Source organism: Phyllobates terribilis, unplaced genomic scaffold, assembly GCF_046119375.1.
Source record: "Phyllobates terribilis strain yellow unplaced genomic scaffold, ASM4611937v1 Scaffold_10__3_contigs__length_209671492, whole genome shotgun sequence".
NCBI lineage: Eukaryota > Metazoa > Chordata > Amphibia > Anura > Dendrobatidae > Phyllobates > Phyllobates terribilis.
Genome location: NW_027362770.1, coordinates 166,669,596 through 166,685,490, shown reverse-complemented (window position 1 = coordinate 166,685,490; position 15,895 = coordinate 166,669,596).

Here is a 15,895-nt window from a genome sequence, read left to right as displayed (position 1 = left end):
CTCATCGCATGTCCTTCTACCTGCGGGCATTGTCGAGGCAGACTATAACGAGGGGATGTGGCTTCAGTATGTGTCATAACATTAAGTACAATTGCATAAATCGTGTACAGGCAACTTATTAAAGTGGACCACCCCTTTTAAAGGGTTAAACCCGTGAGTGCTAAAAGCTTTCACTATTCACGTCCCAGAACAAGAGATTGGAGATTTTTATACTGCACCTAGCATCCAGCTGAAAAGGACAATGAGAGCCCTGTCTGTCAGCTGCTATTGGCCAATCAGCACTGCTGAGAACACTGGCTGAGAACCGGCGAGCAGGCAGTAGCTCCGCCTACAAGTCCTTTTCAGCTAGATTCCAAGGACAGCTTGTACTTTTCATCCTAGGTGCATACTAGTGATCATGATAGTTTTGATGCCACATTAGGTTACTGTGCCTTTTAATCTGGACTGTCATAGAGGTATGGATTGTTGGAATAAGGTGTAACCCTGGGAGGTTGGAGTTGGCGAAACGCCCCTTTCAATCTGTACAGAATATGGACCGAGAAACCTATTGCACCTACGGCATCTTACCCTAAGGATGAATTCTTGTGGATTTATCAAATGCAAGATGTAAAAGTCGTAGACCCCCTCCACCCCGACTGACGCCAGCCATTTATATTTGGGGAAAGTCTCCTCTGACCCTAGAAGAAGCTGCATGTTTCGCCGCTTTGTTTGCCATGAACAATGAATACAGAAAAAGAGTTCCTGTCATAAAACAAACAAAGCTTTATCGCCGTACACGTGAACATTGTCTCGTACGTGTCGTTATTTTCTGTGCCTGAGAATCTTGTCAGGGTCGCGTGATTCCATTTAAAGGGGCCTTCACTGGATCAGGAGGTGACGCCGCGCCCTGTGATACGTCTGCTTCCACACCTAGTCTGTCCGATGTAGGGGAACAAGCGCCGCCTGCAGCCACGTGTCCGTCCTGAGACACCATGTATGTTCTGATTAATGTCTGTGCTTATCATTGTAAATAAAAAGGTCCTGCAGAAAGTTCTCGTCTCTGATGTCTCTCACCCTCCGTGGTGTCCTCCATTATTAGTCTGGAAATGTGTTAAAGGGGTATTCCACTCTAATATACTTTGCCTGCTGAATAGGTAACCATTGTAAGATTGATATAGGACCACCGCCGGCAACTTGTCTACTATGACCACAAAACTGCCAGGAAGAGATGTGTTGCTGCTGGTCGCACGTGCGTCCTGAAGCGCCATTCTAGTGTATGGCACTTACAGGGGCTAGCTTCGTATCCGAAATCTTCAGTTTCTGGTAAGAGATGATGAATCCAATATGGTTGACTACTACAAGCTGAATTTACAGATTTGTTTATCTGACCAGTAGATGGCGCAAGTCACTATTTTGGAGCAGCACCTTGCTTTTGAGGGTTCCCACTTTTAATTCGAGCCCTTACCTCTCCCCCACCCTCTTAGAAACAGAACCCTTCATGTCCTTGGACTTTGGCATCTCAGCCCCTTTCAAGTGATTGCAATATCAGACACATCCAAAGAACAAAAGTGGCACGGTTTCTGAGCACACAGGTGGCGTCTCGCTGTCATCCCTGACATCTTTAAAGGGAATTAGCAGGACTTAACCCCCCAACTGTTTATATACGCATGTAGCTTTTTTAAAGACTAATCCTTTCCTCGATTACGGAGAAATCAGTGTTTGATTTGATATGCAAATGAAGCTGAAGAGCTATGGTAGATCTGAAGCCTCTGTCACTCCAGCTCTATTCCCCATCCCTAGCACTGCCTCCTCTAGCTCTTGACTGATGGCTTTTTTTTTTTGCCTGATCTCACAGCATAAAGGCTGTCAGTCAAGCAGGAGGAGGTAGCGACGCTGAGCAAGGAATAGAGCTGGAGTGACAGAGGCTTCAGATCTACCATAGCCCTTCAGCCTTTTTTACACAACAATTCGAACGTTGATTTTTCAGTAACAGAGGAACAGGGCTGGCCTTGTCAAGGTATTGCTGGACTTGTGTGAGGGATAGAGCTACATACGCATATAAATAGTTTGGGAGGAGGAGGCTGTTATACAGGTTTTCTATGACCGAATGCTGGACTTCTATGTGAACAGCAGTTGCTGTGGCTCAGAGCGAGGACCTGGACTCCTGCTTGTCCCTCTCTTGCATAGAGAAACCGGAGTTATGCTTTCCATGCGGCACCATAGTCAGAAAACGCTCAGGTCTTTCGGGTTGCCCCATCAGAAAGAATCTTTTTTGAGTTTTCCTTGCCCCATCTGCTCATTAAAACCCTGCGGTTCCTGCTTGCCCCCCCTCCCCCTCCCCAAAAATAACTGACTCCTGCTTGCATTTTCTAAAAATAGAGAAAGCCCAAATACTGATTTTCACATACCCATTCTAAAAAGCCTGTCTGAGTCTTACCTTCACTTTGCGCAAGACCTGACTCGGGAGCTCTCGCTGCATGGGAGGGTTAAGTGGGCCTGGTGCTCTCGGCATGGGCAGGGCAAGCAGGCCTCGCGTAACGTGCTCTCTCGGCCTGGGCGGGGCACGCAGGCCTCGCCCACGTGTGCCTTCTCTCTCGGCCTGGGCGGGGCACGCAGGCCTCGCCCACGTGCGCCTTCTCTCTCGGCCTGGGCGGGGCACGCAGGCCTCGCCCACGTGCGCCTTCTCTCTCTCGGCACGGGCGGGGCACGCAGGCCTCGCCCACGTGCGCCTTCTCTCTCGGCCTGGGCGGGGCACGCAGGCCTCGCCCACGTGCGCCTTCTCTCTCGGCCTGGACGGGGCACGCAGGCCTCGCCCACGTGCGCCTTCTCTCTCGGCTTGGGCGGGGCACGCAGGCCTCGCCCACGTGCGCCTTCTCTCTCGGCACGGGCGGGGCACGCAGGCCTCGCCCACGTGCGCCTTCTCTCTCGGCCTGGGCGGGGCACGCAGGCCTCGCCCACGTGCGCCTTCTCTCTCGGCCTGGACGGGGCACGCAGGCCTCGCCCACGTGCGCCTTCTCTCTCGGCCTGGGCGGGGCACGCAGGCCTCGCCCACGTGCGCCTTCTCTCTCTCGGCACGGGCGGGGCACGCAGGCCTCACCTAACATTTTTGACTGCAGTTAAATAGCTTTTTGCATAAAAAAACCCCACCAATCACATCACAGAAAAATTCTCTCACGCCTTTATCCTGAGATCAGACAGACATTCATCCAGTATGTGATATTTTAAAGTCTTGAGGTTGAAGGGTGGGGGCGATTGTTTCCGTCACTGGATCTCATTTATACAATAGTGGACTGTAAAGGATAATCCCCTTCGTAATCAGCAGCCGTTTAGGCCGGAGCCGCTAAGATTTGGCAACTTTCCCAATTAGAATGGAATGAAGAGAAAAATGTCTATTTATTATGTAATTCAGGACTACACAAGTTTGTTTGTAGTCTGTCACCATAGCAACACATAGCTCTGCATGTCCAATATGATTAACCAGTGTCTTTGGTATAGATTATATTACCACATGTCAATCAATTAACCAATTGGTGCAGTAGATTCTAAGAAAACCCCCAGACTCAGCATTCATGATCTGCAGGTTTTTGAGTCTTTATTTGAATAATTAATTGTACGGGGGTGAGTTCACAATAATGGCAGTGTGGAGTTCAATCAGTGAGGTCAATCATTCTGTGAGGAAACAGGTGTGAATCAGGTGGTCCTTATTTAAGGGTGAAGCCAGCACATGTTGTACATGCATTTCTCCTTGAAAGCCTGAGAAATATGGGTCGTTCGAGACATTGTTCAGAAGAGCAGCGTACTTTGATTATAAGTTTTTCTCTCTCCATTTAACTTTTTAAAGAAGTGCAGACAATGATCGGCTGTTCAGCTAAAATGATCTCCAATGCTTTAAAATGGAAAGCAAAACCAGAGAGACGTGGCAGAAAATGGAAGACTACCATGCAAATGGATCGAAGAATAGCCAGAATGGCAAAGGCTCAGCCAATGATCAGCTCCAGGATGATCACAGACATTCTCAAGTTACCTGTGAGGACTGTGACAGTTAGAAGACTCCTGTGTGAAGCCAATCTCTTAGCAAGAAGTCCCACTGTTAAAAATCAGACACACTGATGTGGATACAATTTGCTAAAAAACACATCAACTGGCCTAAAGAGAAATGGAGAAACATTTCGTATACGCGGTACGCACCACCACACACCCTGTATACGTCGTACGTTTTGTCCTTATGTGGATAATATGAAAAGGAAAGCACCTTTCACATAAATTTTTCCATGTTAATAAAATGTTACCTTTACCTACTTTGCTTTCATTTTAACACAGGGGGAGGGGTGAGTGCAAATAGGAAAGAGGACACACAGGGGGAGACAGCTCAAACCAGAGAACACATGAGGGAAGAAGACAGCACAGGGGTGGAGAGAAAGAGCAGACAAGGGGGATAGCACATGGGTTAGACAGGTCAAAGAAGAGCACACATAAGAGGAGAAGACAGCAGATGGGGGAGAGAGAAAGTAAACGGGGGGGGGACTGCTCAAACGGGACAGCACATGAGGGGAGAACACAGGGGAGAGAGCGAGAGCGAACAAGCGCACAGGGGAGAGAGCGAGAGCGAACAAGCGCACAGGGGAGAGAGAGAGAGCGAACAAGCGCACAGGGGAGAGAGCGAGAGCGAACAAGCGCACAGGGGAGAGAGCGAGAGCGAACAAGCGCACAGGGGAGAGAGCGAGAGCGAACAAGCGCACAGGGGAGAGAGCGAGAGCGAACAAGCGCACAGGGGAGAGAGCGAGAGTGAACAAGCGCACAGGGGAGAGAGAGCGAACAAGCGCACAGGGGAGAGAGAGCGAACAAGCGCACAGGGGAGAGAGAGAGAGCGAACAAGCGCACAGGGGAGAGAGAGAGAGCGAACAAGCGCACAGGGGAGAGAGAGAGAGCGAACAAGCGCACAGGGGAGAGAGAGAGAGCGAACAAGCGCACAGGGGAGAGAGAGAGAGCGAACAAGCGCACAGGGGAGAGAGAGAGAGCGAACAAGCGCACAGGGGAGAGAGAGAGAGCGAACAAGCGCACAGGGGAGAGAGAGAGAGCGAACAAGCGCACAGGGGAGAGAGAGAGAGCGAACAAGCGCACAGGGGAGAGAGAGAGAGCGAACAAGCGCACAGGGGAGAGAGAGAGAGCGAACAAGCGCACAGGGGAGAGAGAGAGAGCGAACAAGCGCACAGGGGAGAGAGAGAGCGAACAAGCGCACAGGGGAGAGAGAGAGCGAACAAGCGCACAGGGGAGAGAGAGAGCGAACAAGCGCACAGGGGAGAGAGAGAGCGAACAAGCGCACAGGGGAGAGAGAGAGCGAACAAGCGCACAGGGGAGAGAGAGAGCGAACAAGCGCACAGGGGAGAGAGAGAGCGAACAAGCGCACAGGGGAGAGAGAGAGCGAACAAGCGCACAGGGGAGAGAGAGAGCGAACAAGCGCACAGGGGAGAGAGAGAGCGAACAAGCGCACAGGGGAGAGAGAGAGCGAACAAGCGCACAGGGGAGAGAGAGAGCGAACAAGCGCACAGGGGAGAGAGAGAGCGAACAAGCGCACAGGGGAGAGAGAGAGCGAACAAGCGCACAGGGGAGAGAGAGAGCGAACAAGCGCACAGGGGAGAGAGAGAGAGCGAACAAGCGCACAGGGGAGAGAGAGAGCGAACAAGCGCACAGGGGAGAGAGAGAGCGAACAAGCGCACAGGGGAGAGAGAGAGAGCGAACAAGCGCACAGGGGAGAGAGCGAACAAGCGCACAGGGGAGAGAGAGAACAAGCGCACAGGGGAGAGAGAGAACAAGCGCACAGGGGAGAGAGAGAGAGAGAACAAGCGCACAGGGGGGAGAGAGAGAGCGAACAAGCGCACAGGGGGGAGAGAGAGAGCGAACAAGCGCACAGGGGGGAGAGAGAGAGCGAACAAGCGCACAGGGGGGAGAGAGAGAGCGAACAAGCGCACAGGGGAGAGAGAGAGAGCGAACAAGCGCACAGGGGGGAGAGAGAGAGCGAACAAGCGCACAGGGGGGAGAGAGAGAGCGAACAAGCGCACAGGGGGGAGAGAGAGCGAACAAGCGCACAGGGGGGAGAGAGAGCGAACAAGCGCACAGGGGGGAGAGAGAGAGCGAACAAGCACACAGGGGGGAGAGAGAGAGCGAACAAGCGCACAGGGGGGAGAGAGAGAGCGAACAAGCGCACAGGGGGGAGAGAGAGAGCGAACAAGCGCACAGGGGGGAGAGAGAGAGCGAACAAGCGCACAGGGGAGAGAGAGCGAACAAGCGCACAGGGGAGAGAGAGAACAAGCGCACAGGGGAGAGAGCGAACAAGCGCACAGGGGGGAGAGAGAGCGAACAAGCGCACAGGGGGGAGAGAGAGCGAACAAGCGCACAGGGGGGAGAGAGAGAGAGAACAAGCGCACAGGGGAGAGAGCGAACAAGCGCACAGGGGAGAGAGCGAACAAGCGCACAGGGGAGAGAGCGAACAAGCGCACAGGGGAGAGAGCGAACAAGCGCACAGGGGAGAGAGAGCGAACAAGCGCACAGGGGAGAGAGAGCGAACAAGCGCACAGGGGAGAGAGCGAACAAGCGCACAGGGGAGAGAGAGAACAAGCGCACAGGGGAGAGAGAGAACAAGCGCACAGGGGAGAGAGAGAACAAGCGCACAGGGGAGAGAGAGAACAAGCGCACAGGGGAGAGAGAGAGAACAAGCGCACAGGGGAGAGAGAGAACAAGCGCACAGGGGAGAGAGAGAACAAGCGCACAGGGGAGAGAGAGAACAAGCGCACAGGGGAGAGAGAGAACAAGCGCACAGGGGAGAGAGAGAGAGAGAACAAGCGCACAGGGGAGAGAGAGAACAAGCGCACAGGGGAGAGAGCGAACAAGCGCACAGGGGAGAGAGCGAACAAGCGCACAGGGGAGAGAGCGAACAAGCGCACAGGGGAGAGAGCGAACAAGCGCACAGGGGAGAGAGAGAGAGCGAACAAGCGCACAGGGGGGAGAGAGAGAGCGAACAAGCGCACAGGGGGGAGAGAGAGAGCGAACAAGCGCACAGGGGGGAGAGAGAGAGCGAACAAGCGCACAGGGGGGAGAGAGAGAGCGAACAAGCGCACAGGGGGGAGAGAGAGAGCGAACAAGCGCACAGGGGGGAGAGAGAGAGCGAACAAGCGCACAGGGGGGAGAGAGAGAGCGAACAAGCGCACAGGGGAGAGAGAGAGCGAACAAGCGCACAGGGGAGAGAGAGAGCGAACAAGCGCACAGGGGAGAGAGAGAGCGAACAAGCGCACAGGGGAGAGAGAGAGCGAACAAGCGCACAGGGGAGAGAGAGAGCGAACAAGCGCACAGGGGAGAGAGAGAGCGAACAAGCGCACAGGGGAGAGAGAGAGCGAACAAGCGCACAGGGGAGAGAGAGAGAGCGAACAAGCGCACAGGGGAGAGAGAGAGCGAACAAGCGCACAGGGGAGAGAGAGAGCGAACAAGCGCACAGGGGAGAGAGAGAGAGCGAACAAGCGCACAGGGGAGAGAGCGAACAAGCGCACAGGGGAGAGAGAGAACAAGCGCACAGGGGAGAGAGAGAACAAGCGCACAGGGGAGAGAGAGAGAGCGAACAAGCGCACAGGGGGGAGAGAGAGAGCGAACAAGCGCACAGGGGGGAGAGAGAGAGCGAACAAGCGCACAGGGGGGAGAGAGAGAGCGAACAAGCGCACAGGGGAGAGAGAGAGCGAACAAGCGCACAGGGGGGAGAGAGAGAGCGAACAAGCGCACAGGGGGGAGAGAGAGAGCGAACAAGCGCACAGGGGGAGAGAGAGCGAACAAGCGCACAGGGGGAGAGAGAGCGAACAAGCGCACAGGGGGGAGAGAGAGAGCGAACAAGCACACAGGGGGGAGAGAGAGAGCGAACAAGCGCACAGGGGGGAGAGAGAGAGCGAACAAGCGCACAGGGGGGAGAGAGAGAGCGAACAAGCGCACAGGGGGGAGAGAGAGAGCGAACAAGCGCACAGGGGGGAGAGAGAGAGCGAACAAGCGCACAGGGGAGAGAGAGCGAACAAGCGCACAGGGGAGAGAGAGAACAAGCGCACAGGGGAGAGAGCGAACAAGCGCACAGGGGGAGAGAGAGCGAACAAGCGCACAGGGGGGAGAGAGAGCGAACAAGCGCACAGGGGGGAGAGAGAGAGAGAACAAGCGCACAGGGGAGAGAGAGAACAAGCGCACAGGGGAGAGAGCGAACAAGCGCACAGGGGAGAGAGCGAACAAGCGCACAGGGGAGAGAGCGAACAAGCGCACAGGGGAGAGAGCGAACAAGCGCACAGGGGAGAGAGAGCGAACAAGCGCACAGGGGAGAGAGAGCGAACAAGCGCACAGGGGAGAGAGCGAACAAGCGCACAGGGGAGAGAGCGAACAAGCGCACAGGGGAGAGAGAGAACAAGCGCACAGGGGAGAGAGAGAACAAGCGCACAGGGGAGAGAGAGAACAAGCGCACAGGGGAGAGAGAGAGAACAAGCGCACAGGGGAGAGAGAGAACAAGCGCACAGGGGAGAGAGAGAACAAGCGCACAGGGGAGAGAGAGAACAAGCGCACAGGGGAGAGAGAGAACAAGCGCACAGGGGAGAGAGAGAACAAGCGCACAGGGGAGAGAGAGAGAGAACAAGCGCACAGGGGAGAGAGAGAACAAGCGCACAGGGGAGAGAGCGAACAAGCGCACAGGGGAGAGAGCGAACAAGCGCACAGGGGAGAGAGCGAACAAGCGCACAGGGGAGAGAGCGAACAAGCGCACAGGGGAGAGAGAGAGCGAACAAGCGCACAGGGGGAGAGAGAGAGCGAACAAGCGCACAGGGGGGAGAGAGAGAGCGAACAAGCGCACAGGGGGGAGAGAGAGAGCGAACAAGCGCACAGGGGGGAGAGAGAGAGCGAACAAGCGCACAGGGGGAGAGAGAGAGCGAACAAGCGCACAGGGGGGAGAGAGAGAGCGAACAAGCGCACAGGGGGGAGAGAGAGAGCGAACAAGCGCACAGGGGGGAGAGAGAGAGCGAACAAGCGCACAGGGGGGAGAGAGAGAGCGAACAAGCGCACAGGGGGGAGAGAGAGAGCGAACAAGCGCACAGGGGGGAGAGAGAGAGCGAACAAGCGCACAGGGGGGAGAGAGAGAGCGAACAAGCGCACAGGGGGGAGAGAGAGAGCGAACAAGCGCACAGGGGGGAGAGAGAGAGCGAACAAGCGCACAGGGGGGAGAGAGAGAGCGAACAAGCGCACAGGGGGGAGAGAGAGAGCGAACAAGCGCACAGGGGGGAGAGAGAGAGCGAACAAGCGCACAGGGGGGAGAGAGAGAGCGAACAAGCGCACAGGGGGGAGAGAGAGAGCGAACAAGCGCACAGGGGGGAGAGAGAGAGCGAACAAGCGCACAGGGGGGAGAGAGAGAGCGAACAAGCGCACAGGGGGGAGAGAGAGAGCGAACAAGCGCACAGGGGGGAGAGAGAGAGCGAACAAGCGCACAGGGGGGAGAGAGAGAGCGAACAAGCGCACAGGGGGGGAGAGAGAGAGCGAACAAGCGCACAGGGGGGAGAGAGAGAGCGAACAAGCGCACAGGGGGGAGAGAGAGAGCGAACAAGCGCACAGGGGGAGAGAGAGAGAGCGAACAAGCGCACAGGGGGGAGAGAGAGAGCGAACAAGCGCACAGGGGGGAGAGAGAGAGCGAACAAGCGCACAGGGGGGAGAGAGAGAGCGAACAAGCGCACAGGGGGGAGAGAGAGAGCGAACAAGCGCACAGGGGGGAGAGAGAGAGCGAACAAGCGCACAGGGGGGAGAGAGAGAGCGAACAAGCGCACAGGGGGGAGAGAGAGAGCGAACAAGCGCACAGGGGGGAGAGAGAGAGCGAACAAGCGCACAGGGGGGAGAGAGAGAGCGAACAAGCGCACAGGGGGGAGAGAGAGAGCGAACAAGCGCACAGGGGGGAGAGAGAGAGCGAACAAGCGCACAGGGGGGAGAGAGAGAGCGAACAAGCGCACAGGGGGGAGAGAGAGAGCGAACAAGCGCACAGGGGGGAGAGAGAGAGCGAACAAGCGCACAGGGGGGAGAGAGAGAGCGAACAAGCGCACAGGGGGGAGAGAGAGAGCGAACAAGCGCACAGGGGGGAGAGAGAGAGCGAACAAGCGCACAGGGGGGGGGAGAGAGAGAGCGAACAAGCGCACAGGGGGGGGGAGAGAGAGAGCGAACAAGCGCACAGGGGGGGAGAGAGAGAGCGAACAAGCGCACAGGGGGGAGAGAGAGAGCGAACAAGCGCACAGGGGGGAGAGAGAGAGCGAACAAGCGCACAGGGGGGAGAGAGAGAGCGAACAAGCGCACAGGGGGGAGAGAGAGAGCGAACAAGCGCACAGGGGGGAGAGAGAGAGCGAACAAGCGCACAGGGGGGAGAGAGAGAGCGAACAAGCGCACAGGGGGGAGAGAGAGAGCGAACAAGCGCACAGGGGGGAGAGAGAGAGCGAACAAGCGCACAGGGGGGAGAGAGAGAGCGAACAAGCGCACAGGGGGGAGAGAGAGAGCGAACAAGCGCACAGGGGGGAGAGAGAGAGCGAACAAGCGCACAGGGGGGGAGAGAGAGAGCGAACAAGCGCACAGGGGGGAGAGAGAGAGCGAACAAGCGCACAGGGGGGAGAGAGAGAGCGAACAAGCGCACAGGGGGGAGAGAGAGAGCGAACAAGCGCACAGGGGGGAGAGAGAGCGAACAAGCGCACAGGGGAGAGAGAGCGAACAAGCGCACAGGGGAGAGAGAGGAACAAGCGCACAGGGGAGAGAGAGCGAACAAGCGCACAGGGGGGAGAGAGAGCGAACAAGCGCACAGGGGGGAGAGAGAGAGCGAACAAGCGCACAGGGGGGAGAGAGAGCGAACAAGCGCACAGGGGGGAGAGAGAGCGAACAAGCGCACAGGGGAGAGAGAGAACAAGCGCACAGGGGAGAGAGAGAACAAGCGCACAGGGGAGAGAGAGAACAAGCGCACAGGGGAGAGAGAGCGAACAAGCGCACAGGGGGAGAGAGAGCGAACAAGCGCACAGGGGGGAGAGAGAGAGCGAACAAGCGCACAGGGGGGAGAGAGAGAGCGAACAAGCGCACAGGGGGGGAGAGAGAGCGAACAAGCGCACAGGGGAGAGAGCGAACAAGCGCACAGGGGAGAGAGCGAACAAGCGCACAGGGGAGAGAGCGAACAAGCGCACAGGGGAGAGAGCGAACAAGCGCACAGGGGAGAGAGCGAACAAGCGCACAGGGAGAGAGCGAACAAGCGCACAGGGGAGAGAGAGAACAAGCGCACAGGGGAGAGAGAGAACAAGCGCACAGGGGAGAGAGAGAACAAGCGCACAGGGGAGAGAGAGAACAAGCGCACAGGGGAGAGAGAGAACAAGCGCACAGGGGAGAGAGAGAACAAGCGCACAGGGGAGAGAGAGAACAAGCGCACAGGGGGGAGAGCGAACAAGCGCACAGGGGGGAGAGAGAGCGAACAAGCGCACAGGGGGGAGAGAGAGCGAACAAGCGCACAGGGGGGAGAGAGAGCGAACAAGCGCACAGGGGGGAGAGAGAGCGAACAAGCGCACAGGGGGGAGAGAGAGAGCGAACAAGCGCACAGGGGGGAGAGCGAACAAGCGCACAGGGGAGAGAGAGAACAAGCGCACAGGGGAGAGAGAGAACAAGCGCACAGGGGAGAGAGCGAACAAGCGCACAGGGGAGAGAGCGAACAAGCGCACAGGGGAGAGAGCGAACAAGCGCACAGGGGAGAGAGCGAACAAGCGCACAGGGGAGAGAGAGAACAAGCGCACAGGGGAGAGAGAGAACAAGCGCACAGGGGAGAGAGAGAACAAGCGCACAGGGGAGAGAGAGAACAAGCGCACAGGGGAGAGAGAGAACAAGCGCACAGGGGAGAGAGAGAACAAGCGCACAGGGGAGAGAGAGAGAACAAGCGCACAGGGGAGAGAGAGAACAAGCGCACAGGGGAGAGAGAGAACAAGCGCACAGGGGAGAGAGAGAACAAGCGCACAGGGGAGAGAGAGAACAAGCGCACAGGGGAGAGAGAGAACAAGCGCACAGGGGAGAGAGAGAACAAGCGCACAGGGGAGAGAGAGAACAAGCGCACAGGGGAGAGAGAGAACAAGCGCACAGGGGAGAGAGAGAACAAGCGCACAGGGGAGAGAGAGAACAAGCGCACAGGGGAGAGAGAACAAGCGCACAGGGGGGAGAGAGAGAGCGAACAAGCGCACAGGGGAGAGAGAGAGAGAGAACAAGCGCACAGGGGGGAGAGAGAGCGAACAAGCGCACAGGGGGGAGAGAGAGAGCGAACAAGCGCACAGGGGAGAGAGAGAGCGAACAAGCGCACAGGGGAGAGCGAACAAGCGCACAGGGGAGAGAGAGAACAAGCGCACAGGGGAGAGAGAGAACAAGCGCACAGGGGAGAGAGAGAACAAGCGCACAGGGGAGAGAGAGAACAAGCGCACAGGGGAGAGAGAGAACAAGCGCACAGGGGAGAGAGAGAGAGAACAAGCGCACAGGGGAGAGAGAGAACAAGCGCACAGGGGAGAGAGAGAACAAGCGCACAGGGGAGAGAGAGAACAAGCGCACAGGGGAGAGAGAGAACAAGCGCACAGGGGAGAGAGAACAAGCGCACAGGGGAGAGAGCGAACAAGCGCACAGGGGAGAGAGCGAACAAGCGCACAGGGGGGAGAGAGAGAGCGAACAAGCGCACAGGGGAGAGAGCGAACAAGCGCACAGGGGGGAGAGAGAGAGCGAACAAGCGCACAGGGGGGAGAGAGAGAGCGAACAAGCGCACAGGGGGGAGAGAGAGAGCGAACAAGCGCACAGGGGGGAGAGAGAGAGCGAACAAGCGCACAGGGGGGAGAGAGAGAGCGAACAAGCGCACAGGGGGGAGAGAGAGAGCGAACAAGCGCACAGGGGGGAGAGAGAGAGCGAACAAGCGCACAGGGGGGAGAGAGAGAGCGAACAAGCGCACAGGGGGGAGAGAGAGAGCGAACAAGCGCACAGGGGGGAGAGAGAGAGCGAACAAGCGCACAGGGGGGAGAGAGAGAGCGAACAAGCGCACAGGGGGGAGAGAGAGAGCGAACAAGCGCACAGGGGGGAGAGAGAGAGCGAACAAGCGCACAGGGGGGAGAGAGAGCGAACAAGCGCACAGGGGAGAGAGCGAACAAGCGCACAGGGGAGAGAGCGAACAAGCGCACAGGGGAGAGAGCGAACAAGCGCACAGGGGAGAGAGCGAACAAGCGCACAGGGGAGAGAGCGAACAAGCGCACAGGGGAGAGAGCGAACAAGCGCACAGGGGAGAGAGCGAACAAGCGCACAGGGGAGAGAGCGAACAAGCGCACAGGGGAGAGAGCGAACAAGCGCACAGGGGAGAGAGCGAACAAGCGCACAGGGGAGAGAGCGAACAAGCGCACAGGGGAGAGAGCGAACAAGCGCACAGGGGAGAGAGCGAACAAGCGCACAGGGGAGAGAGCGAACAAGCGCACAGGGGAGAGAGAGAACAAGCGCACAGGGGAGAGAGAGAACAAGCGCACAGGGGAGAGAGAGAACAAGCGCACAGGGGAGAGAGAGAACAAGCGCACAGGGGAGAGAGAGAACAAGCGCACAGGGGAGAGAGAGAGAACAAGCGCACAGGGGAGAGAGAGAGAACAAGCGCACAGGGGAGAGAGAGAACAAGCGCACAGGGGAGAGAGAGAACAAGCGCACAGGGGAGAGAGAGAACAAGCGCACAGGGGAGAGAGAGAACAAGCGCACAGGGGAGAGAGAGAACAAGCGCACAGGGGAGAGAGAGAACAAGCGCACAGGGGAGAGAGAGAACAAGCGCACAGGGGAGAGAGAGAACAAGCGCACAGGGGAGAGAGAGAACAAGCGCACAGGGGAGAGAGAGAACAAGCGCACAGGGGAGAGAGAGAACAAGCGCACAGGGGAGAGAGAGAACAAGCGCACAGGGGAGAGAGAGAGAGAGAGAGAGAACAAGCGCACAGGGGAGAGAGAGAACAAGCGCACAGGGGAGAGAGAGAACAAGCGCACAGGGGAGAGAGAGAACAAGCGCACAGGGGAGAGAGAGAACAAGCGCACAGGGGAGAGAGAGAACAAGCGCACAGGGGAGAGAGAGAACAAGCGCACAGGGGAGAGAGAGAACAAGCGCACAGGGGAGAGAGAGAACAAGCGCACAGGGGAGAGAGAGAGAGAGAGAACAAGCGCACAGGGGAGAGAGAGAGAGAGAACAAGCGCACAGGGGAGAGAGAGAGAACAAGCGCACAGGGGAGAGAGAGAGAACAAGCGCACAGGGGAGAGAGAGAGCGAACAAGCGCACAGGGGAGAGAGAGAGCGAACAAGCGCACAGGGGAGAGAGAGAGAGAGAACAAGCGCACAGGGGAGAGAGAGTTCAAAAGGGACAGCACATGAGGGAAAAAGACAGCACAGAGGTGGAGAGAGACAGCAGACAAGGGGGATAGCACATGGGGTACACAGGTCAAAGAAGAGAGCACAGACGGGAAAAGTCAGAACAGGGTGGAGAGAGAGAGAGTGGATAGGTGGGCGAGAGATTCTCAACACTACAAAGCCTGCCCCCATCGTGACATCACCACCCTCCCGATGCGATAGCATCCGGCCTCCATCTAGTATTGGAATATTATAATATGTTATTTAAGAGCAGTAAAATGCATAAGACCCAACGGCCTAATTTATATACATAATAACCAAGGATAAAAAACCTTGAATAAAACAAAGTATTATGCAAACAAAAGTGCCCCCAAACACAGTATAATACCCCCCACAATTCCTCCACATGCACAGTATAATGACTCTACTGTACTCACCTCTCTCAATCCCCCCCAAGAAATAATGGTGACCCCATCACAGTAATCCCCACACGGCCCTCCATACAGTATAATGGCCCCACATAAAAAAACTACTCACCTCTGCCAGTTCCAACGCTGATCTGGTCTCTTCATATATCACAGTCCTACCTGTGGGCACATGCGCCACCTCCTCAGCACTGCTGCTTCACTCCTCAGATCGTGCACAATCCCCTCACCCACCTCAGGGAGGGAGGACGGGCGCGGCCGAACGGGAGAGGGAGGGCGGGCGCGGCCGAACGGGAGGCCCTGTCTCACTTCCTGTAGAGCGACAAATCTCCACCCCCACTTCCAAAGCTAGTAGAACTTGACAAGAAATATCAAGGAGAAAGTAAAAAAAAAAATAATTCAAATATCAAAAAAATACAAAATCAAGTTTTATATGGACATTTTACTTTGTATTTTCCATAATCTTAATGATTTCTATACTTTACTATGAAAGTCTGAATAATAATTTTGGCGCGACCAATAAGGGCAGACACTGGGGCTCCGCGGGGTTTCGCCCCGTCTCCTTTCTGATTGGGAAGTAACCACCTGCAAAATAAATGTTTTTTTATTCCTCTGCAAGTTGGCAAAAGAGTGGAAGGTGAAACAATCATAAACCTCTTTTGTCCTGGGAGGCCAAATTTTAATTTAATTTTTTCTTTTATGCAATGGGGCCACCCAGTTGTTGTTTTTTTTTTTTTTTTTTTTATTATTAATTCCTCTTTGTCAAATTGCTTCTTTTTTCTTTTTTTCAAACCCACATTTCATAATATAAAGTGTAAAAAGTCACACCAACTTTACATTTGTTTTCACATACCATAGGAAAATAAAATATATACACAAAAAAAAAGTTACCTTTTTTTTTTTTTTTTAAAGTCAGTTATGAACGACCATAAAAATATATAGAGATTTATTTGTACGATATCAGAATTCACATAGTAAATTTAAAAGTTAAAGCAGCAATTAAAAAAAAAAAGGAAAAACAAAGTGGGAAAAACTTTTCTAGGGCAGTAACATCTAACCCGTTGCAAATCTATAAATCGCAGCGGGCGGGC